This window comes from Emydura macquarii, unplaced genomic scaffold (assembly GCF_026122565.2).
Source record: "Emydura macquarii macquarii isolate MOO-44397 ecotype Brisbane River unplaced genomic scaffold, CSIRO-AGI_Emac_v2 contig_1003, whole genome shotgun sequence".
In the NCBI taxonomy this organism is placed as follows: domain Eukaryota; kingdom Metazoa; phylum Chordata; order Testudines; family Chelidae; genus Emydura; species Emydura macquarii.
This window is the reverse complement of record NW_027131140.1, coordinates 91,780-117,748: the sequence shown is the minus strand read 5'-3', so window position 1 is coordinate 117,748 and position 25,969 is coordinate 91,780. Positions and strand designations below refer to the sequence as shown.

The window sequence follows — 25,969 nt, the reverse complement described above, 5'->3', positions numbered from 1 at the left end:
GCTTGGCATCCATATGACCTGTAGGGTTACAGTCGGAGATCTCAAATGGTTAAATCATCATACACTCAACATCCCAAAGGGGACTTTACACCCAGTGTAATATGGAGATAACAACAACACTTTCTGGGATTATCCTCCATGGAAGTACCATTGTATTTACACATGGCGACATCACACCCCAATTGTGGGGCCCTATATTCCAAAGAGGGTTTATACACTTCAGGAGACCAGAGAGCTAAATTCTTGGGACCTTCTGTGACAAACCACATGGCTGGATAACTGTGTCTCCCACTATAGTTAACCATGCCAGCACCCAGGGAATATCATGCAATATTTCCTGATAAATTTGATATTCCCCACTGGGTTGAGATTCCCCCGTCCAATCCATAAACCTTATACCGACACTGCCAAACTCCTCTTGGAGGATTGGTGGTACATCTTTCTATGGGGAAATTCTCATAGTCCTCATTTGCTTCATTAACACAAGTTGCAGGTGCAGTAATCCATTTGTTCTTCAAGTGCTTGCTCATGTCCATTCCATTATAGGTGTGTGCACCCCTCCGTGCACAGTAACCCATAACTTTTTTCCCCTTAGCAGACCCCGTGGGGCTGGCTCCGGCACTCCCTGGAGTTCTGCGCACATGTTGCGGTATATGAGGTGCTGCCGGCCCTATGCCCCCTCAGTTCCTTCTTTCCGCCTGGGATGGTTGCTGGTGTGACCCGTCCATGCCTAGGGTAGCCACCTGAAAATGCCAATGTCAGGGCAGGCTGCAAACGGAGAGCAGATTCTCCCAGAGCTGGTGGGTGACACTGAATTCAGATTCCCAACCAGCCACAAACTGTGCTTCTGATTCCCCAAACCAGTTATCAGGAAGCCAGTACACAAATACACACAGCCCCCTTTACTGCTTTCCAGTCTCCAGCTCCCAATCAGCCACTAGGTCCAGTAAAGAGACCAGTTATTTATACTCCGTGCTCTTTACTAAAAAGGTTCCCCTGACCCCAAAGAGTCAGCCACAGTACCAGATCAATATAAGTTTGGATCTTACCCAAAATACCACGCTGCCAGCCAATCCTTTAGTAACTAAAACTAAATGTTTATTATAAAAAGAAACAAACTAACCATAAGAGAAATGTTAAAGGATTAGAGCAATCAGATACATACAAATGATTTGAAAGTCCATATATATCATGTTTCTAGAAGAATTGTGGAGTTTGCAGGCTTGTATAGTTCCTCTGGTATACATCCATTACTTGGACGGGTTTTAGTCCTTTGTTTCACAGCTTCAGTTCAGTTATAGATGAGCTGATCCAGAGGTAGGTTGGTAGCTGAAGCTGAATCGCGACTGAAGAACAAAATGACTCTGCCTTATATACCCCCTGGCCCTGGCCATGCTGTTTGTCGAATTTTACAGGAACAAAAAATGAGCAAGTCCTGGTCACTCATCAGGTATATCCCTGACTTTTCCCACTGGGCCCCTTGCATCTGTGAATGTCTCAATGGGCCATTGAGCAGGCTATTATTCTGCCGCCACCCTGTCTAGGGTGTGTCTCAGACAGCACAATTTGAAATACAGATATGTCAAAAATATCCATAACTTCCATTACAAATATAACACATGAACATAAACATCATCATCTTACGTAGCACATTACAGCCTTTCTAACAGTACCTGACATGACATATCTTACATGAATTATTATGATTTTGACACACTGATGTCACACAATATACTAAATGCCGCCCCTCCCCCCATCCAGCCAGTGTGACACCCACAGTGTGAGACTGGTGTAGAAGGGAGTAATCAGAGCTCCTGAATACACCTCAAGGGCCCCCCTGATCCAGCCACCGTGACACCATCTTCCAGCGATCATGTGAGTATTTGAGGTAAAATCCTCGTTGGCCTGAACTGGGGCTTATACAATATCGGGAGAACAAGCAAACGAGATCAGGCAAAACTCCTAGGACAGTAAATCCTCAAATCAGCAGTGTTTATGCAGCAGGGGAAAGACATGGCAGACAAGCTATAGTTTGACTGTCACAGCTCCCCTAAAGCAATTTTAATATCATGTTTGAAAGCAACAGGAATCACTGTAATATTCATTCACACCTTTATAGCCACTTTCATCCTGAAGGATCCTTATGGATGTTAAGGACGGAGCTGGGCCAAACCATGCCATGCATGTAGAGGGGTGGAAAAACAGGCAGGTATCAGGCAAATCGGCAGTATGTCACATTAAATCTGGGACCATAGATTTCTTAGCAGCACTAACTACCCTCGTTGGCTGCTCCGCACAGCACCCCGATGCAGAGGGGTAGCAGGCAACCACAAGGGGAATCACCAATAGCATCAGGGCTTTTCAGCCTTACTGCCATGGGTGGGAGAGGTGTGCAGGGCAGAGAGCAGAGCAGAGGGAAAGGTCATTCCCGGGAATGGGGGTGGGTTTTCCTTGGAGTCTCAGAGTCTGTCGTGTTTCCTGCTTGCATCCCCTCCTGCTGCAAATCTCTCCCCTCAGTGTTTCTGAAGTACTTTCCCCCTCCCATGCATTTCCCCAGGGAAGGTGAGCATCACGGCCAGCCTGTTTGGTGTCAGATTACCCACAAAAGCAAAGGTTAGTGATATTTTAAGTAGCATACATGCAGGGTTGGTATTCAGAGGCTCTTTGGAGGGAACACTCATCTGGGAGAGGTTTGCCGGTCACTGGATGGTACCAGGAATATGCACTAGCCAGGACAGATTTAGGGTTTTGATCATTTGCTTCTTAAGACAAAGATGCAGAACCTACACGTTTAGGTCTTTCCCTCAGCTTTAATTGTGCCCTGAATTGTTATGCGACGTGAAATGTGAAGAAGCATTGTGTCTTTATCTGTTTGGAAGCCGCAAACTGTGCCTGATGTTCTTGGAGAAAAAAAATTACATATTTAGAAGATAAGGGATTTTTTTCCGCAGACCACATTAAAAGAAAATTAACTTCTGTAACTTTCTGCTCACAATAGAGTTTCTCAGCCTGTTTGTGGCTTCAATGCAAAGGCTTCCTTTAGGCTCTCCAGTGCCTGCTTTTTGGTTATTTTATGCCAGTCCTCAGGGAGATCTGCCGGGAGAGCCTGAAACTCCTTAGCAAAATCTTCATTGAATTCCTTGAAAACAAATTTCCAGTAATCAGAAGCCTTGATGCTGGCATCTGGCTGAATGCACCAGTCTGGAAAAAATTTGCGACAATCTTTATAAGGATGAAGTTCCCATTTTGTCTCTTGACATCTGAATGCTTTATTGGAATCCACAGAAGAGGAGCATATATCATAGCAAAGTTTCTTTGTTTCTATCCTGTACCATGTCCCTAATCCCTCAGGTCGATGCACTGAAGCAGAATGCTGCTCATGAACAGAGGTTCCTGCTTCACAGGGGACTTTACAGAACGGACACTGCTTCCCACAGCCAAACACTCGCTTGAACATTTCATCCTGGGGCTTCACTGAAAGTTCTGAGAGTTTTGATTCAATTTCCATTTTTTCAAAACTAGATAAAACTTGTTTTTCCAGATCAGGAATAAAATTAAGTATAAAAACTGAAAATTGGTCTGCACTTGCTGTGTTTTTAAACAGTATCACTTCTAAGCTGTCCTTGGGAATGACAAGGTCCTGCTGCAGCATTTCACACAAGTTGTCAAGAAAGGAAGGGACTGTTTTAGTTTTCTCACCTTTGGATTCTTTCAAAACCTTACTGAGTTTCTTGATTATTGAGGATAAAATACTTTTCTCCAAATCTTCCAAACTTGTTTTCTGTCTGTAGTGTGTTAACAAATGTCTCTGTATCCGGGTTTTGATAAAATTCACATAATTTCTTGTGTATTGCACATAATTGTTAAAGTCATTTTCTTCCAACAGCTGCTCCAGAACAAAGAATTGGAAAAACTTCCTGGTGCTGTACTCAATAGACTGTTCATTCATGAAAAAGTCATCCACAATTTCTGTCCCGATTCTCTTGTTCACATGGTCTACCAGGGCTGGTCGCAGACACTGATCACAGAAATTCCACGCCTTGTTCTGACATTCATCCTTCTCTGAGTAAACAGCTTTGAATGTGGAGAGATACTGAGGTTTCAGTTTCTCCAGACGTTGCAGAGGATCAGTTTCCTTGATAAAATCTTCATGCATCTTCTGAAATGCACGAGCTGCATCTCCCAAAATGTGAAGCTTCCGGTCAACTTCAAAGCAAGGGGTCGTGTGAAGCTTTTCAACTTTAGCCTGCTGAAGCTGCTCATTAATAATCCACAACAACTCTCTGCAATAAGTTTCATCGTAATCTGCTTTGCAATTTACCTTCCCTTCAGTGTAATTATTACAGTCATGTATTAAGGCCATAGCCAGAGCTTCTGCTTTATTCCAGCATTCCTGTGTAAAGTATTCTTTCACCCCAGACACCGATATTCTGAAACCTCTGATCACTTTTAAGTCTAAGTATTCCTTTTTCATTTTGAAATTTTGTGTTTTATAAGTAGGCAAGCTTGTAGCACTCTCTAACATCTGCCATACTTCACTCCCCCTTTTCTCTAGGTCTTTTCTCAGATGGAGCTCCATATGTTGTTTAATCTGCAAAAGGGAAGAGTGAGAGGGGATTTGATAGCGGCCTTTAACTACCTGAAAGGGGGTTCCAGGGAGGATGGGGCTAGGCTGTTCTCAATGGTGGCAGATGACAGAACAAGGAGCAATGGTCTCAAGTTGCAGGGAGGGAGGTCTAGGTTGGACATTAGGAAAAAGTTTTTTACTAGGAGCGTGGTGAAGCACTGGAATGGGTTACCTAGGGAGGTGGTGGAATCTCCATCCTTAGAGGTTTTTAAGCTGAGGCTTGACAAAGCCCTGGTTGGGATGATATAGTTGAGGTTAGTCCTGCTTTGAGCAGGGGGTTGGACTAGATGACCTCCTGAGGTCCCTTCCAACTCTAATATTCTATGATTCTATGATCTTTGACTATGTTGCGTTTCGGTAAAGGAATGAGTGATAGTTCTGACAATGTTTCTGTCCACATGTTGCCAAATTCTTTCTCCTGCTCATCATTATTTAGTTTGCATTTGCTTTTCCTGCAATGGTTCAGAAGCCTGTCAACTTTCTCTTCAATTTTTCTCTTGTAGTCTGACAATATAGCATCTGTTTTATGTTGGCTTTTTCTAACTTCAATCACTTCTTGCAACTTACTGAATGAATAGCTCTCCAGTTCATTCCTCAGACCATTTGCACTTCTCCTAAAATCTTCTTTGTACTTTTCTATCAGGTGCAGATTTACTGCTCCACTTTCAAAATATTGTTTTAAATGAGCCAAAAACTTCTGTTCTTCTTGCCCCAGTTTTTCCTGTTCTTCAGTCTTTAGTTTGGTTAAAACATTGGTGTCTACTTTATCTGGTGACTGATTCATGATGAAAGTTTCCTTTTTAGATACCCAGAGATGCATTATCTTGCGAAAATCCCATTCCCACTCTGCATACTTCACAGACAGCTGGTTATAGGCTTCAGCGACGAGGCTGTTTCTAAAGCTGAAGATGAAGTTCTCATGTTTTACAGCATTCCACAGGCTCCTCACCCATTCGATAAACTGAGGAATGTCCTTGGGGGATCTCCTTTGTGAACAGCCTTTCAAAAATTCAAACAAATATTTTTTTAATTCATAAACCTTTTCACTGTATCCCATGTTCACTGGAGCCATGGGAGGGACTCCATGCCACAGACCAGGAATGTACCAGTTGTGTTTTTCCAGATCATAATCCATAATATCAGAATATTTCATCTCCCTGCATTTCTTTTCCATCTTTGCTGCAGCTTTGGTCATTTCATCCAGCTGCTCCAGGAGGTGTTTCCTGTCCCACATGTTTTGGTCATGTGCAGACACATCACTGACGTTCTGATGCACAAACTGGCAGTTGGGTTTGTGCCCAATTTCCTTCATTCTGAGAAAGGCATGGGACACAATTTGCAGGACATCCTTCATTTAAGTGGCGTTCTCCATGGCCATGTTAACGATGGTTATGTCACTCAGTCCAACCACCAGAGTGGCCAGCTCATTGTCATGTTGATAACTATCCTCCAGCTTGGCCAGTTCAGGGGCTTTCAGGCCTTCTATGTCTATCACCAGAAGGAAATCACAGCCCAGCTCCTGCTGAAAGTTCTCTGCCACTTTAATGAGTGACATGAAGGCCCCTCGCATACATTGGCCGCTGCTCACTGCAAACTGCAGGCCAAACATGGTGTTGAGCAGGGTGGATTTCCCAATGCTCTGCACTCCCAGCATGGTTAGAACCAGCATTTTGGACCTTCCCCCCAGCTTGTCATGGAGCTGAGTCAGAACATCTGTCACCCACTGCAGTGGGATGCTGGATACATCTCCATCGATCAGCTCGAGGGGAAAACCTTCCAGCATCAGGTCAGCTGCTATGTCTGGGAAATGGATGAATTGCCTTTTGTTTTCTGCTATTTTACCTTCTTTAGCCATTGAGTATTCAGCCTCATAAAACTGCCCCAACTCACGCATGAAATGCTCCACCCCTAAGGAACTGCCAGAGATTTGTTTATCATGTTCTGCAAACATTTTCGGGTCATTTTTTGAGTTTTTGCATTTCTCTTTATATTCATCCCGTAGTTTAGAAAGATTCTCCCGAGTTATGTGATCCAGGCGAAACTTCATCCATTTCAAGAAGTAATGTTTCCCCCTGGGAGACAGTTGTCCTATTCCAGTAACAAATTTACTCAAACCATTAGTAAGGTCATGTTTATTCTGCTGATCACGTAACTCTAATAATTCCTTTTTCAGCTGAGATTTGTAGTTCTCAATAGGAGTGTCTCCTTGTCTTCTCATTTGGCACATTTCTTTTTCCACTTTAGCCAAGTTATTCCATGGCTCACCTTGGAGTCTCATATTTTTGCTCTTGTACTGTGCCACATCTTCTATTTCTACTGTGATTTCCTTTGCATATTTGCTTGCACACTGACATTCCTCATCATCCTCATCTACCTGAATGCCTAATTCACGCGCTGATACAGCCATGGCTTCTATATTCATTCTCTTGGGAGAAGACTTCATTATGGCTGCTACTGCAGACTGCAGATATTTTACAAATGTTGCCTTATTTGTGGTGCTTCCTTTCTGCAGCACATGCGATTTGTTCAGTTTCAGCACTGGGACTAACTTATTCAGAAATCCTAGCGTTTCCTTGGCTTTCTCAGCCTGATTATTAAAGATGAAGTAGTATTTAGTGGCTGATCCCTGCAGAGATGATAACAGTGAGTATTGTCTCTCACTGATGCTCTCAGTAACTATGAACACTGCTGAGGAGACCTCTGTTAAAAAGCTAAACTGCAGCCACTGCAATTCAATGTCTCCACGCAGATTTGTAACCGCAAAGGGCTCTGGGAAAAGATCTGAGCCCTCCCTCCCACCAGGGAAATACCAGGAAATCTCGACCAGCCCATCTGCGATTTCCCGAGGGACGTTCCCAGATTCCATGTCCTGATCGATGAAGAAATCGTGGTGCTGCTGGGAGGGGCTGAGAACCTCATTGAGGAGTTTGGACTTGGAGAAACTGCAGCTCCTCATACGCACAAAGGAAATGATTCGCATTGCCGCGAGCACCAGGCTTTCCTCTCTGAACCCTCTGCTCTCTGCCAGGGAGTGCGGCCTCCACTTCCTCACAATGTCCCTCATGGCCCACAACATTAGGGTGCACTTGGGGGTGTCGAGGGCGGGTAGCAGCAGAGGGAGGGCAAACTGGCACATGGACATTTTGGACAGGATCTCCTGCTGTAGGAAACTGTCTGAGCAAAGCAGAACAGCACAGAGAATATCCAGGTGGTGCAGAGAATCTCTGGTGTCAGTGTCACTGTCAAAAAAATATCTTCTTGACTATCCAGCTCCTCATTGACTACACTTAGTATTTGATCATTGACTGCCTGGTGCTCAAGGTCTGTGCTTCTCACCATCTGATTCAGAGCCATGAGCTTCTGCAGGAAACAGCACGGTAAACCTGCTATTGTCTGAGGAGGCCGGTTGTTTAGACTTTCTGGGGAGATTTCCAGTACATCACTCAGCGTTAGTTTCCTTCTTCTGTATTTCTCCATTTTTAGCTTTGACTCGATGTACTGACGGGCTTTTGGTCTCTCTGTATAAAGGGGATACAACATGAACAGTTTGTCAAACTGAAGCAGTTATCACATATAATTTTTATTTTGGTATTAGGGCTATAATGTGAAGGGAGCTATAATTACTGAAGAAAAATCATGGAAACCTGCATGTTCCTTTTAAGTGACAGCCACTTAGAGGGGCTGTATAGCTGCAATACCGAAACACCACTTGGAGCAACTGTCACAGAGTTGACCTGACTGTCACACTCTCTGTCACCCTCGCTGAAATGTTGCACTTCAGTAGAGCTGGGCAAATTCTTTCAGACAGGTCATGTATTCAACAAAAAACGCGGTTTCAGTCAGCCAGAAACTAATTACAAATTTGACATTAGTAGTTTCAGCCATTCATAAAATGGCAAGAGGAGAAGGAGGAGGTGGTGGTGCTGCTGCTGTTCCCTCCCCCTGTCTTCCCATAATATGTAGCCCAGTGGCTGCGGGGAAGCCAGGTTTGAATTCCTGCTCTAGAACAGGCTCAAAATTAACTTTTTTGAGTCAACAGAAATGTAAAAAAAAAAAAAAAATTAGATTTGTTTTAATGCAAACCAAATGTAATTTTGTAATTTTTTTTGGAACTGCCACAAAACAAAAAAATGAATTCATCTAGCTCTGCTCAGATGCACTCCTTCAGGAAGTGAGCAAATTCTTCCTTCTTCCACCTCCCCTATTTCCTGTTCCATCTGATAATTTCCATGCTCCTACCTTTGTTCTCAGTACATCACATTGGGGAAGGAAGTGAAGATGAATATGCAATCAGCAGTAACTCATCCTGGCCCACAGTAGCAGTACATTCTACCCAAGAGACAGGACAACAAATGTTACGAAGGCTGAATGATGACTAGAAACTGTAGTAACCAACATTGAACTTAGAGGGAGGTGTATGGGTTGCAGGAGGGAAGAATATGGAGGAGGCACCAGGAGGTCAGTCTATGTGGACACCAGGAGGTCAGCATGGCTAGAATGCTAAGCTGCAATTGCTGCATCTCTGTAAATAGTTGCCTTAGCAAAGAGCCAGTTTAATTTACTAAGACTGGATCCTCACAGAGGAAAAGATTTATGGATCATACTGAAGCAAATTGAGAGGAAAGAGATGAAGGCTTACAATTTAAATAACACCAATATTGTGAAAAGCAGAAGCATAGAGGTATTAGATGACAAAGTCTGTAAGTATGCTGTTTGAACATTATGTCAAGATGAGAAGGCTCATATATGATGATGAGGAAAAAGCCATTGCAAAAAAACATGCAAGATGGACTATTCAGGAGGAAAGACAAAGATCATTTAAAAACTTGCATATAGGGGTTTGTCTTCACTGACCTTGGAGATTCGGTGGCAGTCAACCGGAGTTATGCAAGATACGCAAAAAAATTGTATAACTCCCGTCGACTTCTCTGCTTCTGTTCTGTGCGCCGCCTTCACTGCACTGCACTGACGGGACCCGCGTTCCTGTCGATGCAGCGCTATGCCACTTGAGAAGGTGGTCTTACTACATCAATTTTTGGATCGACTGCGCGGGTCTTCACTGACCGCTCAGTCGACCCAGAGAAGTTGATCTGACGGCGGTCAGTGAAGACAGCCTAGATCTGAGTACCATGGCTTCTGAAAGATCTTTCTCAGACATGAACTTGAAAATGCAATAGAGAAGCTTGAACCAAGCAGATCCCCTGGGTGGGACCACATCTATGACCATATGCTAAAGCACTTTGGGAAGAAGACTAGAGCCAGATTGTTAGACATCATAAATTAATCAAGGATAAAAAGGAAGGTACCTAACTGGTGGAAATCGGTAGTTATTGTTCCTCTTCAGACTGGCAAGGATACCTCTTTTCCAGGAAGTTAATCATTCACCTTTGCAATATAATGAAAAAAATGTACAGTCAAGTGTTTCTAAATGTACAGTCAAGTGTTTAGTGTTTTCTAAAAAGAGGATATCTACCCAAATGGCTTACAGGGCTTTGCATTTAATGACCGACCTGCTGTTGGCCTTCTCTCAGCCTCTTTTCAATGGCTTCCAGCAGAAGCCCCCCCAGTCATTAACAGGAGTCTTTTTTTAAACTCAGAGCAGCATCTGATAGGGTCTGTCATGATAGGCTGTTAGTGGAGCTCAGTGAGCTGGGAATCTGTGGTAAAAGGTAACTCTGGTTAGGAGGTTTCCTACCATATAGGAAAATAACAGTAAGACTAATGGCACTCTTTCAAAGGTAAGGCCTCTCAGTCTAGGATTTCCTCTGGGCTCAGTTTTAAGTCCTCTTGTTTTCTTGATGGTCTCCTCTGGATTGTCAGGCTTCTTGAAATAATTTGTATACACCCATGCAGATGATATTTCACTTCATACTATGGGTCTTGACAAAAGATGTATGAAGAATAAATTGAATGAGGATTTGGAAATTGTAACTAGATGGACAATGGAACATAAATTCTAGATGAATGCAGCGAAAACGAAGTCCACCTACTTTACCAAAACTGTAGGAGATTCTACTTCTGTCCAATATTCACACTGGATGTAGAAGGTATTGCCATTGAGAGAAACCTGATATACCTTTGAGTCACCTTGGATATTGAACTAAAGTTTGGACCACAAGTCAAAAAGTCGGGAGCCAAAGCAAAGAAGAGATTGGATCTTCGATGATGTATTGTGGGTACCAACTGGGGTTTACAAGTTAGGACACTGAAGACTTCTTTTACTGCTTGATTTTTCATCCAATAATTGAATAAGCCTTACCTATCTGGTCACATACTACCCTGAGAAATCTTGCCAAGATCAACATTGTCATCTGCAGTTCACACACGAATAGGAGGTATAAGATCCACAGCAATTTGTGAATGATACTTTGATATTCAACCTCTTGAGCATAATAGAGAAGAACAGCTATTTTGGTATGGAAATCATCTCATTTTCTGCCTGAATAGCATCACTGTTCAGGTCTGTTCAGAAATTGGAAAACCAAATCAAGGCTGAAATAATCATTTTGTTTCCAAAAGTGCACAAAGGCTACTGAAGAAACATAAGCACTTGATGATGTTAGGAAACAGAAGCACATGATGATGTTAGTGTGTGAAGAAGCTTGTAATTCCTCCACATGAATCTATTTTCTATCGAAAACATCTCTCCCTTTGGGAACCTTGCTCAAAAGAACACCCAGACTTGTTCACACTAAGGAAAATTGTAGAGAAGCCCATCAAACAGTATCAGTCACAAGGCAAACAGATTCATGTGTACATTGATGGTTCATCAGATAAATCCTTTAACAATGGTGTTTTGGGTGTCTTCATCCAGGGCCCTAATAGACAAAGTACTCACTGCACTGCAAGAAATAAACAGAGCAGAAATAGAGGCCGATGTTGTTGTGATGTTTGTTGGCAGGTGTCAATCCTCGGTTTCTTTAGAAGAAACCAGAATGCTATCATCAATGCAATTCATAAAGAGGTTTGGAGGATCAGAGAGACAGGCAATAAATTGTCTTTGCAATGGATTCCATCACATGTTGGCATATAAGGGAATGAGATAGCTGATAACTGGCCAAAACTGGAAGGTCAGAAACTCAGATTCCAATGACAATCATTGATGCCCTATCAAGGAAAATATTAGCTAAAATGAAAAATCCTTTTATCCAAAAGATAAAAGATCCTTGGATATCAAAGCATCTCTGAAAATAACATCCATTATCATGAGAATGCAGACAGGGCATACAGCAGGAAGGAAAATCTATCGAGATGGGACCGAGATACATTCATTCTGCACATTGTGCCAGGATCAGGATTTCCGGGGTGGCCAAACTGGCTCATGAGCCACACACGGCTCTTTTGCTGTTAAAGTGCAGCTTGTGGAGCTCCCTATGCTCCCCCCATTCTCCGCCTACCAGACTGGGGTGGGGAGCTCGGAGCTTCTGCCCTGAGGCAGGGTGGTGGGGCTAGAGGCTTCTGCCCATCAGGGAGAGAGGTCTTGGGGGATCACTAAGTTTGGCCACTTCTGCAGTCTTGAATGTAATATTGTAAGGAAAGTGATGCTCTTCAGAATTGACTCCTTGGTCAAGCCCTTACAAAATCCTGTAAGAGTCGCTGAATTCATTCTTGAACCTAAAGCCTTGATATAATGATCAACTGTGGCATGATATGGGACTTCATGGCTTGATATGGGACAAGAAAAGAACCACAACAACCTACAGATATTTGATAGAAGAGAGCTCTTTCATCTAGCAGCCATTTTGTTTGAAGATGCTAGATACAGTTCTCAATCCCTTGATGCTCCTTGAGGTATTTCTCACCTCTCCTCCTCTGTAGGTTTTTCCCAGCCTCTCACCCTGGTTCTCCCTCCCTGGAAGGCCAACTTCTCTTGTAAGGATGTGGCTCTGTGCCCTCCTTCCCCTCCCCTTCTTGTTAATCTGATGTATATAGTTATAGGTTTCCATATCTTGCATGGAATCCCTATAGGTAGCACTAAGGTGGGCCCCTGTCACTCAGGGAGTCCCAGGTCAAAAGGTCAGATCAGGCAGTTGGCCTAATCTGGCTAGCAACATCTAGCTGATTTATCAGAGGCCAGGATTGGTCTCTGAGTGTCGTGTGCACAACACCAAGGTGACGTGAACAAAGGTAGAAGGTCGTGTGCACAACCCCAGCAAGGCGGGAAATCCCAGCCTTCCCATTGGCTCTCAGTAAACCAGAGAGTCTATATAAGGCCTGCGAGGCTGTCAGTTGGTCGCTGTCCATCCCAGTGACAGTGTGGAGGGAGGTAGTTACAACTGTGGTTATAGGTTTGGGTAGGATCATCGGACAAGGAAGAGAAGAAGAAGTCAATATCGAGGAAGAGAAGCAGACGAGAACATCTAGGAAGAGAAGCAGACAGAGACCAGATTGGGAACACCAACGCCTGGAAGCGAAGAAAGACCTGTGAGAGAGAGACTTTGGGGGAATTACCAAGGGTTGCTTTTATTGAGGTTTTGGGTCCTGGGGTTTAACCCCCATGTGTTCTGACCCCTGTACTTTTATTCCGTTGTCACCCAATAAATTGCCCTTATTTGTTTTCGAAGACGGAAACTCTGGCAGCTCATTTGTTCATCGCCTAGAGCCGCTGTTCAATAGCATCAGGAGAAGAACCCCTTACCTAGGTCAGGAGAGAGGGTACATTTAGGACACTGGTCCCCATACCCTTTTCTTGCGGAACACTCTGGCAGCTCCGTGTCAGCCTGCTGAGAGGATCTTCTCTCTAGTCCCTCCGTCTCTCTGGCATTTGTCCCACCCTCCTGCCCCACAGCCCTTTTATCCTTACAGCTGCTGCGAGGCCATCAATCAGCTTCAACTGAGCAGGTAGTCAGTTTTCCATTAACCATTCCATTACCATTTCCATAACCATTTCCATTAACCCTTTAGTTGCCAAGCCAGCATGGGGTCTGTACTCTCCATCACACTGACACAAAGGAGTACCACCCACTGCTGGGCAACAGGGCAATGCAAGTCTGATCTCAGTACTACACCAGAATATCCCCATGGTGAGAGAGGAGGAAGAACAATGGCTGTGGGCCATGTACCATATCATAACAGAATATAAAGACATATTTCAAGGAGATGGGCACCTGCAAGGCAGGCTGAGGTTAGAAACAGACCCCAACAGCAGCCCAGGAGATTACTGAAACAGAGCTCCAGTTGCCTTGGTGGAACTGCTGTAGAAGGATGTAACAGGCCTGCAAAGAAGAGGCATAATTACATTAATTGAAACTAGCACAGAGTGGATCAGCAGCCTAGTAATGGTTATAAAACCTTCAGGTAAGCCAAGGATCTGCACTGATTCCAAACCGTTTAACAGAGCATTGAAAAAGACATCACAGCCCATTACCAGTGACTGAGGACATAGAACCTGATTTATCCAGGGCAAAAGTGTTCGCTGTTTGATGTCCAGATGGGTTCTGCCCTATGATATGGAGCTGGATGAGCCATCCAGTCACCTGACAACCTTCACTGCTCAGGGGCCAGGTGGAAGCAAGTAGTCACCTATCAACAGGTGATAACACACTAAGAAGTGGGAGGCTGGTTTGAAGATCAGAACTTTTGAACAGAGCTGGGCAAAATATTTTCAGCAAATAGTAAATTCTCTGAAATATGCGTTTTGGGGTTCATTGAAATTATTCACAAATTTGATTGAAATTCAATGGATAGTTTCAGCCCCCAAAAAGGGAAAGAGAAGGACAGAAAGAAAGATGAGGCCTAACCAGCCACAATGCTAGGGTGATGAGCAGGACCCAAGCATAATTTTTTCGGGCTAAGTACAAACTTGTAACACGGGCCGCCTCCCATACACATAATGGGGGTTGCAGCCTGGGCCATGCCCCCCAGGTCCTCCTAGCCCCAGTAAAGTGTACCCTTTTTTGCCCCCCATGTGGGGGCCCTGGTGATGAGGGCCATGCACCTATGATGGACTAGTAACCTCTCCTCCTAATGTCTGGAACTCGTCTGGAAAAGACACAGAAATAACAAAATAGATGTTACAAGAAAAGACGTAGCAACTTGCATGGAACTTGGAGAGAGGGCAACAGGTTTGAGGAGAGCAGAGTTTGGAGTCATTCTATGTGCACGTGGCTAGCCATAGAGTTGATCCTACTGCAGTTTAGCAAACAGCTGCTTTTATAAAGTGCCGGTAGAATTTACTCAGGCCATGTCCACAATATGGGTGCTGCAGACACTTCCTAGATTGATGGAAGAAGTGTTTCTGTTGATGTAGGTAACCCACTACCCCCAGCCATGGTAGCCTGATTGATGGAAGAATTGTTCTGTCAACTTAGCCATGTTTGCATTGGGCTTGAGGTTAGCTTAACTACAGCACGGAGTGGTGTGAATTATTCATACCCTCCCCCAAATGACCTAGCTAGGTCAATCTAAATTTTAAGTGTAGACCAGGCCTGAGGGTGGAGTTTCCTCTTACTATTATCCAGCACTCAGCATATGAAAAAGAAACAAATGTTTATGTCTGAATGAAACATTTGCAGGTGGTCTGCATTAGTATTTATGATCATGTTTGTTTACTCAAATTAATTGGCAACCAATCAACTCCCATTACAACAAGAACAAAACATCTAGTCTGCATTGGGCCCTAAGGTTGACGCCCATCATTTAGCACATTTTAAAAGGTGTAAAATTGCATCTACACCAGGTGGCAAAGGGTGTTTCTAACGAGGTTTGCTAACTTTAGATATCTGCCTTAGTTCGAACATAACGCTTTTTTAGACAAGAAAAAGGTGTAAGGCACAGCTCCCTTCTTACCTTGCCCTTGTGCTGGTGGGAGGCAGTAATTTACGGCCGGCCTATACCAGCAGCAAATTACCAGAACCCCATGACAGCTCAGATGTGCTGGCCAGATTACAATATAGACCTTTATTTCCTCGTCTCGGTTTCTCTTTTTGTACCAGTCAATGCGAATTATCAGCAGGCAGATTTTACCACCTTCTTCATGTTTAGTAGTTCCTCTCTGCTCACAGTTTCATTGAAATCAGTGGGACTATGTGAGGGGAAAGGTACTACCCACTGTGAGGAAAGGAATCAGAATCTGCCCCTAACTCTTCTGATCATGCTAGGTCACGTCTTTCATCACCCACTTCCTTCAACCCTCCCCTGTGAAGTGTCTGATCTGTGGGTAGCCAGGACCAGTGCACCTCCCCTTCCTTCTCAGAGACCACGTCCAGTTCTACCTACCCTGGTCAAACCTTGTCTTACCAGTTAGGATGGCCGGAGTCTGAACATTGCCCATGACCCAGGTTCTCCAACGGTTCAGTACAGGGCCCTGATACTTTGGAACCTTGTAATAGAGGCATGCTGATGAAGTTACTCTGGATTTTCATGGGTGTAAATGAGATGAGAATTTGGCCAATTACCTACAGGTGTGAAGGGAAGGGTTATAGGAGGAAATACCTGCGGCAGGATCTCTCTCCTGTGCCTCTAGGACTTGCTCAGGGTCATCCTCCTGCTCCTGAATTAAAGAATCTAGTAAGAAAAGCAAAGAAGAAAATACATTGTTGTTGTTTAGTCAAATATTCTCTTCAGACACTTTCCCAGCAGTCTCATGCCTGTTTGTCCCCACATGGAATGAGGAAGGATTAAGGAACAGGGGGAAATGATGTCCCTGTTCTTGACACAGCTCCAGGGACTTATGCCTCTTCTTCTTGTCCCCTTCTTACATTGGGAGGAAGCAAACTTGTCCCTGAAGCTGTTTCCAGAGCTGAGATGCCAGTTCTATTGCTCAGAGAGCTTCTCTGGCAATTTGCTGGTAGGGACGTCCAGCTCTGATGAGCCAGTACTCATGGGATGTACCTCTTGCTACAAAGAGGTGTTACTAGGGGACATGGGAAGTCCCTTCTGGTCTATGTTATGTAAGGAATGGAGAATGAGGGATATTTGGGGGGATCCTGGAAGAGGGAATGGTGAGGGCAGTTATATCCTCTGTAAATACCCACATCATTAATGTCACCCACATTGAGTCAGGAGTTCTTTCCCTGCTGAGAACCCCATGATACAAGAGATCCTTAGTTCAATCATTGGGAGCCCTATTGTGGATCTTAGTCAAAGACAGGAGAAGGTCTCTGCAGCTGAGCTAGGATCTGTGCTCCAGCCCCACTACTTGCTGCAGTTTCCTCTTCTCTTTGACTCTTATGAGGAGGCCAAGCATACCCTGCCCTTGGATAGTCACCGTCAATGATACCCCCCGTACTCTGTAAGAGGAGTTTGTCCTCTGATGAAAGCCGGGGTCTTTGCCAAAGGAGGAGAGACCTTGGCAGCAGAGCAGGGATCTATATTCTGCTGCCATCTTTAGTTGCTTTTGCCTTCTCCTTGCCTCTTCTATATCTCTGGCTATAGAGGAAAGAGACAGGGACAGCTTCAAACCTATTAAAAATTCAAGGAAATTCCCACCACCAAAAACTTTATCAAAAGGTTACTTACATCCACAACTCTCAAACACAAACCTTTAAAAGCAGGAAAACGACAAGTTCTGGGAAGCTTCTTTACCATGCTTTAACACCCACACATCATATTTATTACTCTTATGGACAGACCAGTGTTTCCACAAGATACTATCACCTGCCTCCAACATATTGTTATCCTGGAGGGTGTTGGTGGGTGCCAGCAAGCATGATTTTCATTTATAGGCAATTACAGACCTTGTTGACGCAGACGGGTGGACAAAGTACCCTTTCATTCAGGCTAAATATCGGAGCAATTAAAACCCCCAGTCTTTAGTAAGAATTAAATCAACAGAATCCACCACCCAACGCATGATTAACCAAACACTGTGACAAATTTCATTTTCAGTTTTACCTGAAACTATTTTTCCTGATATTTCCAAATTGCCAGCAAACCAAAAAATCTATTAATCACACAGCTCTTCTGCTGCGATCTACAAGGGCCTTGGAGACAAACTTGGGAGGATGCTCTTTAAAATACATTAAAACAGAGCATGAATTGGGATAACACTCACCAGGCAGGGAACATTCAGAAAGCAGATTCAAGCCCTGATGTGCATGTGGTAGATTGTTCAAACTGTGCAGGAACTGCTGACCTGTGATCATTTCATGTCAGGAATTTGGTGCTAGTGTTATGCTGGTGTTTTGGTATTTTTGGAGGGTTTTTTGTTTGTTTTTCTCTGTTTGTTTTTAAAGTACAACATGCAGAACTCATTTGAGGGCCTTTTGAAGTGGCAGAAGTAGTTAACCAAGTTACCTACAATGTACAAAGTCCCGGCAGAAGGGTTGCCCCTAAAACTGTGTATATAAACAATTTAAAAGCATATCACAGTTGTGACACCAGGGTAAACAGGAACTGCTGTGCAGAGGACTCTCAGACAGGCCCTCTCGTAGACCTGATTACTCCCACTAGAGAGCAATGACATGAGTGAAGGATTAAGCCTAATTGCAATGGCAGAGATTTTGGCTGTGCTGCAAAGGCACTGCCAGAAATTTTCCTACAGGCCAGGCCTGACTCATAAAATGGTCCATAAGGGAGTCAGTCATTAGACACATAGATAGTTGGGTTTCTGATGACTGGGAGAACTGCATGGTGAATTGCCAGGTGGGTGCAAAGCTTGCAGCAGATCTCCTGAGACATCTAAAAAGACTTATGTGCAGTGTTGGTGAGAAGCCGGTGGTTGTGGTACACGTAGGGAAAGGTAGGAGAGAGGTCCTGGTGGCCAAATTAGGCTGTGAGGGAAGAGATTAAAGTCCAGGACTCCATGGTAGCATTCTTTAATATGCTTCCAGTTCCACACACAGGGCCGGTTAGAGCGGCAGAACTGCAGGCTCTCAGTGCCTGGATGAGATGATGGTGTAAACATAAACCAAAACAGAACCAGGCTGCTGGCATGTAATATTAAAAAGATTGCAGAGGAATTTTTAAACTGAGGGCTGGGGGAAAACCAACATGGTTGGACAGAGACATCCTTCGGGGAGGATCTATTACTATGTCCTAATAAAGATGAGAGGATGGGCATTAATAAAGTACAGGCAGGAACTGAAGAGAAACAGTTAAATGAAAGAGTCCCATTCAATTACATTACAAGAATTCAGACAACTAAACAATCACAGTTTTTAGAAACACTTGTACACAAATACTAGAAGTCTAAATACTAAGATTGGTGGACTTGAGTGCCTGGTATTAATGAAGGATATTGATATAATAGGTATCACAAAAATTTGGTGGAATGATGAGAATCAATGGGACACGGTAATACCAGGGAACAAATTATATAGGACTGACAGAGTATGTTGTGCTGCTGAGGGACTAGCACTATATGAGAAAGAAAGCATAGAGTCAAATACAGTAACAATCTTAAATGTATCAAATGGTATCATAGAATCTCTATCGATAGAAATTCCATGCTTGAATAGTAAGAGTATAGCCGCAGGAATATACCACCAATCACCTGACCAGGATGGTGACAGTGACTGTGACAGTCAAGGCTCTAGAAGGCATGTCATGATTTTATTTGATATGTAATCATTTGTTTCCAATGTTTCTACTTGCTATCAATTCAGTCTCTGCGCTTTGTTAAATTAACATACACAGGATCTCACTCTATCTCAGTGCAGCGTGTTAAGCAGAGCGGTGATCTGAGGTGGAAGTGGTATGCTGGGCTGTACTGTTCCTCTGGGAGCAGTAATCTGTGAATATTGTGACTTTCCAGTGGACCAGGGGTTGGACGCTCCAGGGAGAGGCTTGAAGGGTACGAGAGCTGGATTGTGCCTATTTCTAACCTTAGAGTGACAGCAGGGCCTGCAAGGCCTAGAGGGGTGTGCTTGTGTTGCCGGGGCCAGTGGAGTGTTCCCCCTCCTAGCTCCCAAATTAGGCGTTCCCCCTCCTTGCTCGTCTGCTGGGGCCTGATCCAGTAGTTGTGCTCTGAGATCCCCTGTGAGCATGGCTACTGGGCTGGATGCCCCGACCACCAAAGAGAGCTGGAGGAACTGATGGTGACCCCCTCCTTGTACCCAATAGCCCAGTGGTTAGAAAACATCTAGGTCTCCTACCTCCCCAGTGAGCACCCTGTGCTATGGGGTATTCTGATGCGGGTGTCTCTTTGTTTCTCCTATCGAAGCAGTTCACTTTGTATACAGGGCTCTCACGTGGCAAGTAGTAATCACGGGCACTTAAGTCTAACTCCCCCCCACATTTACCCACTTTGTTTAGCGTTCTTAGAGATCTGAGGATTCAAAGCTCTATATACTTTCTTTCTACAACTCACCAGCTCTGAGGGAGCTGTCATAATTCTCACCCTACCAGGGGGTGATGTATCTCTCTGAACCCACAGAGTTAGGTTCCATTGCTGCAAGGGCAGGGTTTGGTTGGGTTAGAGGTCAGTCTGGGAAGACAGGACAGCAGGAGTTGGCTAGACAGTATGTCTTCAGGAAAGAAATCAGAACTGTACTTTCATCACATTCACTCCCTTTTGGGTACACTGGGAAAGTGAGCTAAGTAATAAAATATTGATTTTATTATATCCTGCGTGGGCCATGCTGTGTAGCTCTGAAGGAGCACTGAACAATTAATCAGAGTTGTTTAGCAAACCAGTTTTGATACACCATTACCGTAATGCATGTAAGACAGGGATGCCAACATGAGATGGCTGGACACGGCCATAATCAATGGCCCCCCAGATCATGATTTGATAGACCTCTAAATCCAACTCTCCATCTCTCAGTGCTATGGAACCACCAGTTGTTGCTCCATAGTTAAGGTAACATTGATGAAAATGGGCTTAAAAATTGAGCATAAATTTCTCTGTAAATGTAGGTTGCCTTTTAGTGCAAAATTCCACACACTGTTTGCTTTTTATGCCCTTTGAATTTTCTGTGTGGATTTTGTTTGATTGCTTTTAATAAACTTGTAATAGGAAGGATTTGAAATTTATTCTATGACAGGAATTTGTAGCAGTTGGACTTGTTTTGTCAATTATCTTTTAAAAAAGATTGTCCAGATACACAAAAATTAGTAGAGAGATGAATCTTGAGTTGATCTGATGCAATGGATACAATTTTTTAAATTATGGTCTTTTTTAAACTGCTATGCGTCATATCTCAAAACATAAGTGCCAATGGGTAGCCAATAGAAACAGTCTTCTATGTCATATGGACAAAACCTTATGTCGGTAGCTACATTTTTCTGGCAGATTTTCTCCTACAGCAGTGAAAGCTTTCTATGCAGCTCCTGACAGAGAAGGTTTTATTTGCCAGAGATGTGCAGCAATTGATGGATAAAATCATCTCTACTACAACTGCAGTTCTGTGGCACAGCTCTGAGCAACCCCCACCATGCTCCACTCCCCTCACTTAAGTATTAAACCCCCTAGGTAATGAATACACAAAAGGTTTTGATGTAACACAGCGAAGGTTATGACACATACACACATAACATGCCTTACGCAAGCAAAGAAATGAAAAGTCAAGTCACCTAACAGGGCAGGCCCTTTTCTACTCCACCTGCAGGTGCAGACTTTGCCATTGTCACAACTACCACACATCACAATCCAGTCACCATTCTCAATGAATTTGCTAGAACCTGTCTCCTTCCACAGCCACTGAGATACATCGCAGTTTCACCCTTTACAGCCTCTCAGTACCTCTAAATTTCATCAGAATCTCCTCTGCAACAATACAAATCACTTTGGTACAAATCATTTTGGTTCTCTTCCACTTCATGCAAAATCTCTACCACTTGCCGATCTTCTACCTGCTCGCATCTAGAAAGTAACATTTTTGCATGTGATAACTTATTATTTCATGCTAGTGAAAGTTGCTGGACAAAGGAGACCCAGTGCTTTACTTGATCTCTGTCTCAGACCAGACACTGCATAGGCCATGGCAGTGCAATAGTCCTACTCAGCCCTGCCAATGTCCTATTAATATAATTGCACCATGAACTGTAAAGACCAGCTCTCAGCTACAAAGGGATTTCAGTCTCCTTGGTCAAATTCACTCCTTTTCTTCCATGCTCTGATGGTCAATACGTTTTCAGCATTTCTGGTGGTCTTTTGTGCTGTGAACACCTGCCCACTAGGAGCTGGACTGATGCCCCACTTCCTTCAAACTCACCTCCAAGGAGTCACCATCTTGTAAAAATCTTGTTAACTACCAACCTTGTTAGACCTGTGACCAGGTGAAAGGCCCACAGGCCATCCCCAAAATGGGGAGGCCTCCAATCTCCTAGAGATGAAATTTATTTCAAACATAAATTCAGGTTAATAATCCTTTCTGTGGGATGAATAATTCCAGAGTATGACTGTGCCCGTCCGTGCCCAGGGTAGCCAACCAATAATGCCAAGGTCAGGGCAGTCTGCAAAAGGAGAGCAGATTCTCCCAGTGCTGGTGGGTGACACTGAAGCCCAGCTTCCCAACCAGCCACAAACTGTTTCTGATTTCCCCACACTGGTTATCAAGAAGCCAGTGCACAAAAGTCCACAGCCCCCTTTACTGCATTCCAGTTCCTGGCTCCCAAATCAGCACTAGGTTCAGTAAAGAGATCAGTTACTTAAACTCTATGCTCTTTACTAAAATGGTTCCCTCTGACCCCAAGGGGTCAGCCACAGTACCAGTCCAATATAAGTTTGGATCTTACTTAAAATACTACGCTGCCAGCCAATCCTTTAGTACCCAAAACTAAAGGTTTATTGTAAAAAGAAAGAAATAAACCATGAGAGAAATGTTAAAGGGTTAAAGCAAATCACATACGTACAAATGATTAAAAGTCCATATACATCAGGTTTCTGGAAGAAATGTGGAGTTGCAGGCTTGTATAGTTCCCTCTGGTACACATCCAGTACCTGGATGGGTCTAAGTCCTTCGGTTCAGTTGCAAGATGAATAGATCCAGAGGTAGGTGTGTGTCTGCAGCTGGACAGGAACATAGACAAAATGGATTCTGTGGTTTGATCTTATATACCTCTGTCCCGGGCCATGCGGCCTGGGGAAAGTCACAAGAACTAAAATGGAGTCCAGAGTCACATGGGCCAATCCTGGTGACTCTTCAGATATGCCTGGCGTCCAGAGTCACATGGGCCAATCCTGGTAACTCTTCAGGTACGCCTGGGGTTTCTTCCTGAGCCCCTTGCCTCTGTGAGTGTCTTAATGGGCCATTAAGCAGGCTATTGTCTTGCCGTCTCTCTGTCTGGGGTGTGTCCCAGCCAGCCCAAACTGACATACAGAAATATCAAATGCACCCATAACTTTCACTTTACATATAATACATGAACATAAGTATTATTATCTTACTCAGCACAATATATCCCTTCTAACAAAACCTGACATGGTATATCTCACATGAATCATCATGATTCTGCCATACTGATGTCACACAATATACTAAATGGCCCCCCACTCAAGCCAGCCCACATGACAATGACATAAAAGGTGAAAACCCCAGGATTAAACTCAGAGGGAGACTTGCAGCTGAAGCATGACTCTGACTTGTACTAAGCAAATACCATTTTAACACGCTTTCCAGGCCCCTTCCAGCCTAGTGAAGTATGAGGGAGAGTGAGAGTGAGCAACATACCTGTTCAAGGTGCTTCTGATGACCTAGAAGGGAAAGAGTGAGAGAGAAGAGAGCTCAGTCCGCATGTTACTAACAGGGGATCCCTCCTGCTCTGCAGGGGCTCACTTTGCCTTCACTACTTGAGTCCCAAATGCAGCTCTCATGATATAGCTGGCAACTTAAAATATAATACTTGGGTGAAAAAAATGTTGATAAAACTTTTTCTCCATTGAAAATATTTTGCAGAAATGTTTTGGGTTCAACAGCATTTTCTCATCTCCAGGATGGAATACATCAGAAAGGAAACTAGACTCCAGAGTCAAGTCTCTGCTCTGAATTGGGCAAAGCAGGGACTTTACTCTGACTCTACTCAGCCCAGTGTGTGCATGTGCCATTTTATGTGCTGTGCTGTATTCTCTCATTTATCTGTGTGCATCCAAATGTCCTTCAGTACGTAAAGTTATGTCTGACATATCCGAGAACTATCCAGACTGAGTAGCTGTGTTACCCCTGCCCTCTAACCTGGGTGCTCTTTACACTGCTTTGCTGCTGTAGCCTCAAGTCTGGTCTGCTCCCAAACAGATTCCAGTATGCAGGTCCCTCCTGGCTAGGTCTGTGTGAGATGTAGCCAGTCACACCCTGGCTCTCACCAGCCTTGGTTATACTGCCGGGTGATTCCAACTCACTCAAAGTCCCAGATTTTCATCCAGAAATGTATGTTATGTACCAATACCCTGAACTTTCTATTAAAGATATAGGGCTTTCAAATGTTTGACTGCCCACACTATAGCATAACCTTCTTTTACTATGTTGGAATAATTTTATTCGGTGGGTGTCAATTTTTTGCTTCAGCAAGTGCAGGGTGTTTTTTATTATTCTCTCCTGTTTACATCAGTACAGCATCTAGACCAAAGTCTGATGTATCTGTACACAGATCAAACATTTTGTCAAAATCTGGACTAGCTAGAACAGGCTTTTCAGGCAAAATGTTCTTTACCTTATCAAAACCCTTTTGACTTGCCTTCCTCCATATGCATTTGTTAAGTTTAGTCTTTTTACATAGGTCTGTGATTGCAGATACAATGTCACTGAGCCAACACACAAACCTTCTGTAATAGTGTACCAGACCGATGAAAGACTGAACCTGTTTCTTTCTTTGGGGTTCAAGTCACAATGGCTTTAGCTTTAAGGGATCAGGAGATATTTGACCTGCCCCTACCCAATTCCCTAAATAAAGACTCTGGCTGCTCTAGTAATACACTTAGAATTCTACCCCAGGCTCTCTCATGGCAGGCCAGATTTTCCATTTCTGTGGAATTCCTTGCTCAAATATCTTCAAATTTGAACCATTAACCCTACCCTAGAGTCCCATGAGGCACAGTAATCTTCAACACAATCCAAATAAGCATGTGGATTTTAGAGCACTTAGAAAAATTAGCTGGTAAAAAGTTAGCTAGTCCCAAATCTTAACTATGGAGGTGCTGCCACCCCATTATAATCTGGCGCTATGTAGACCAGTCACTAGTGGGGGGATGTGACAGATGCTTTGCTAGTGGATTGCACAGCTATTTGCTAGACAGCACTGAGATTGTGGGAATCAGGACCCATGGGTTCTATTCTTGGTGGGGGCAGGGGCATGGGGTTTAGTGTGTTAGAACAAGGGGCGTGCTGGGAGCCAGGACTCCTGGGTTCCATACCTGCTTAAGGGAGTGTGGTTGAGTAGTGAGGACAGACAGCATAGCCTAGCATGTAGTTTGGCACAGTCAGTTGGTGTAGATGAGACTGAAGATGGGTTGTGTCCCTAGCCCTGTCCTCTCAGTTACCTATTTGTAAATGGTGTAAATTATACTTGCCTTCGTGCTAGGAGGAGGGATATGAGGGCTCAATAAGGGTTGCAAAATGTGCAGAAATATTTACACCAGTCAGTGCAAGAAATGAGAGTAGAACTCAAGGTCTTAATGCTCCCAGCCAAGCGTACCTTCCTCTAGGCCAAAAAGCACTTGGAGTCCCTCTTTGTTCCACACTGATATCTCTGTGAAAGTTTCACTGAGGGGCACACAGATGTGACAGGGACACCCAAGATATATGACACTTGGTAGTTCTGCTGGATATGTTAGTGCCCATAACTCTACCTGGAGTTAAGGGGAGTTGAGAATGCTGAGCATCTCAGAAGAGAGCAGGACCTACTGGATATCGCTAATTGCTTCCAATTGAAACCATATAAAGAGCACCCAGATATCAGAGTAGTGGATGAGCTGTGAGTGCTCATTATAAACAATAATTGTAAACAAGAATGATTAAACTATCTGCAATAGAACCACCTATCCCCTATCTTGTACCACCATAACTAACCATAAAAACCCTGCTTTTATAATGCCAGTTATATATATTATTTATAATATATCATATCAACTGTTTTTATAATACTAGTTATATATATTATTATAATACCAGTTACATTACACATGCAAATGATTGCTGGGAGGGGAGAGTAGTTAGGGGAGGAAGATCAAGAGGTAAGGGGGAGATCCCATGCAAGATAATGGAGTGACTGATATGAGACTCAATAAAGAATTAAAGGAGGGTAATGTAATTAATGGAAAAAAGGGTTGAAAGACAAAGAACTTAGAACTGGGGGAGGGTCTGTGCCAGGACCTTCCAGGCCTGCCTAGCCCTGCATCCCCCGCTGCTGCTAACACACCATTTCACTGGGGTAATTACCTGGGGGTCCCGCCAGTCACTTGTTGGCGAATTAGCTGGTAGGTAGAACTGGTGCAAAGTAACAGCATTAACATCCAACAAGTGCATC

The 25,969-nt window shown here is 43.8% G+C and overlaps 1 pseudogene; it reads right to left on the bottom strand.

Moving 5' to 3' along the window:
• Nucleotides 1-2,578: 2,578 nt before the first annotated feature.
• Nucleotides 2,579-8,167, bottom strand: LOC137150668 (up-regulator of cell proliferation-like; annotated as a pseudogene).
• Nucleotides 8,168-25,969: the final 17,802 nt, after the last annotated feature.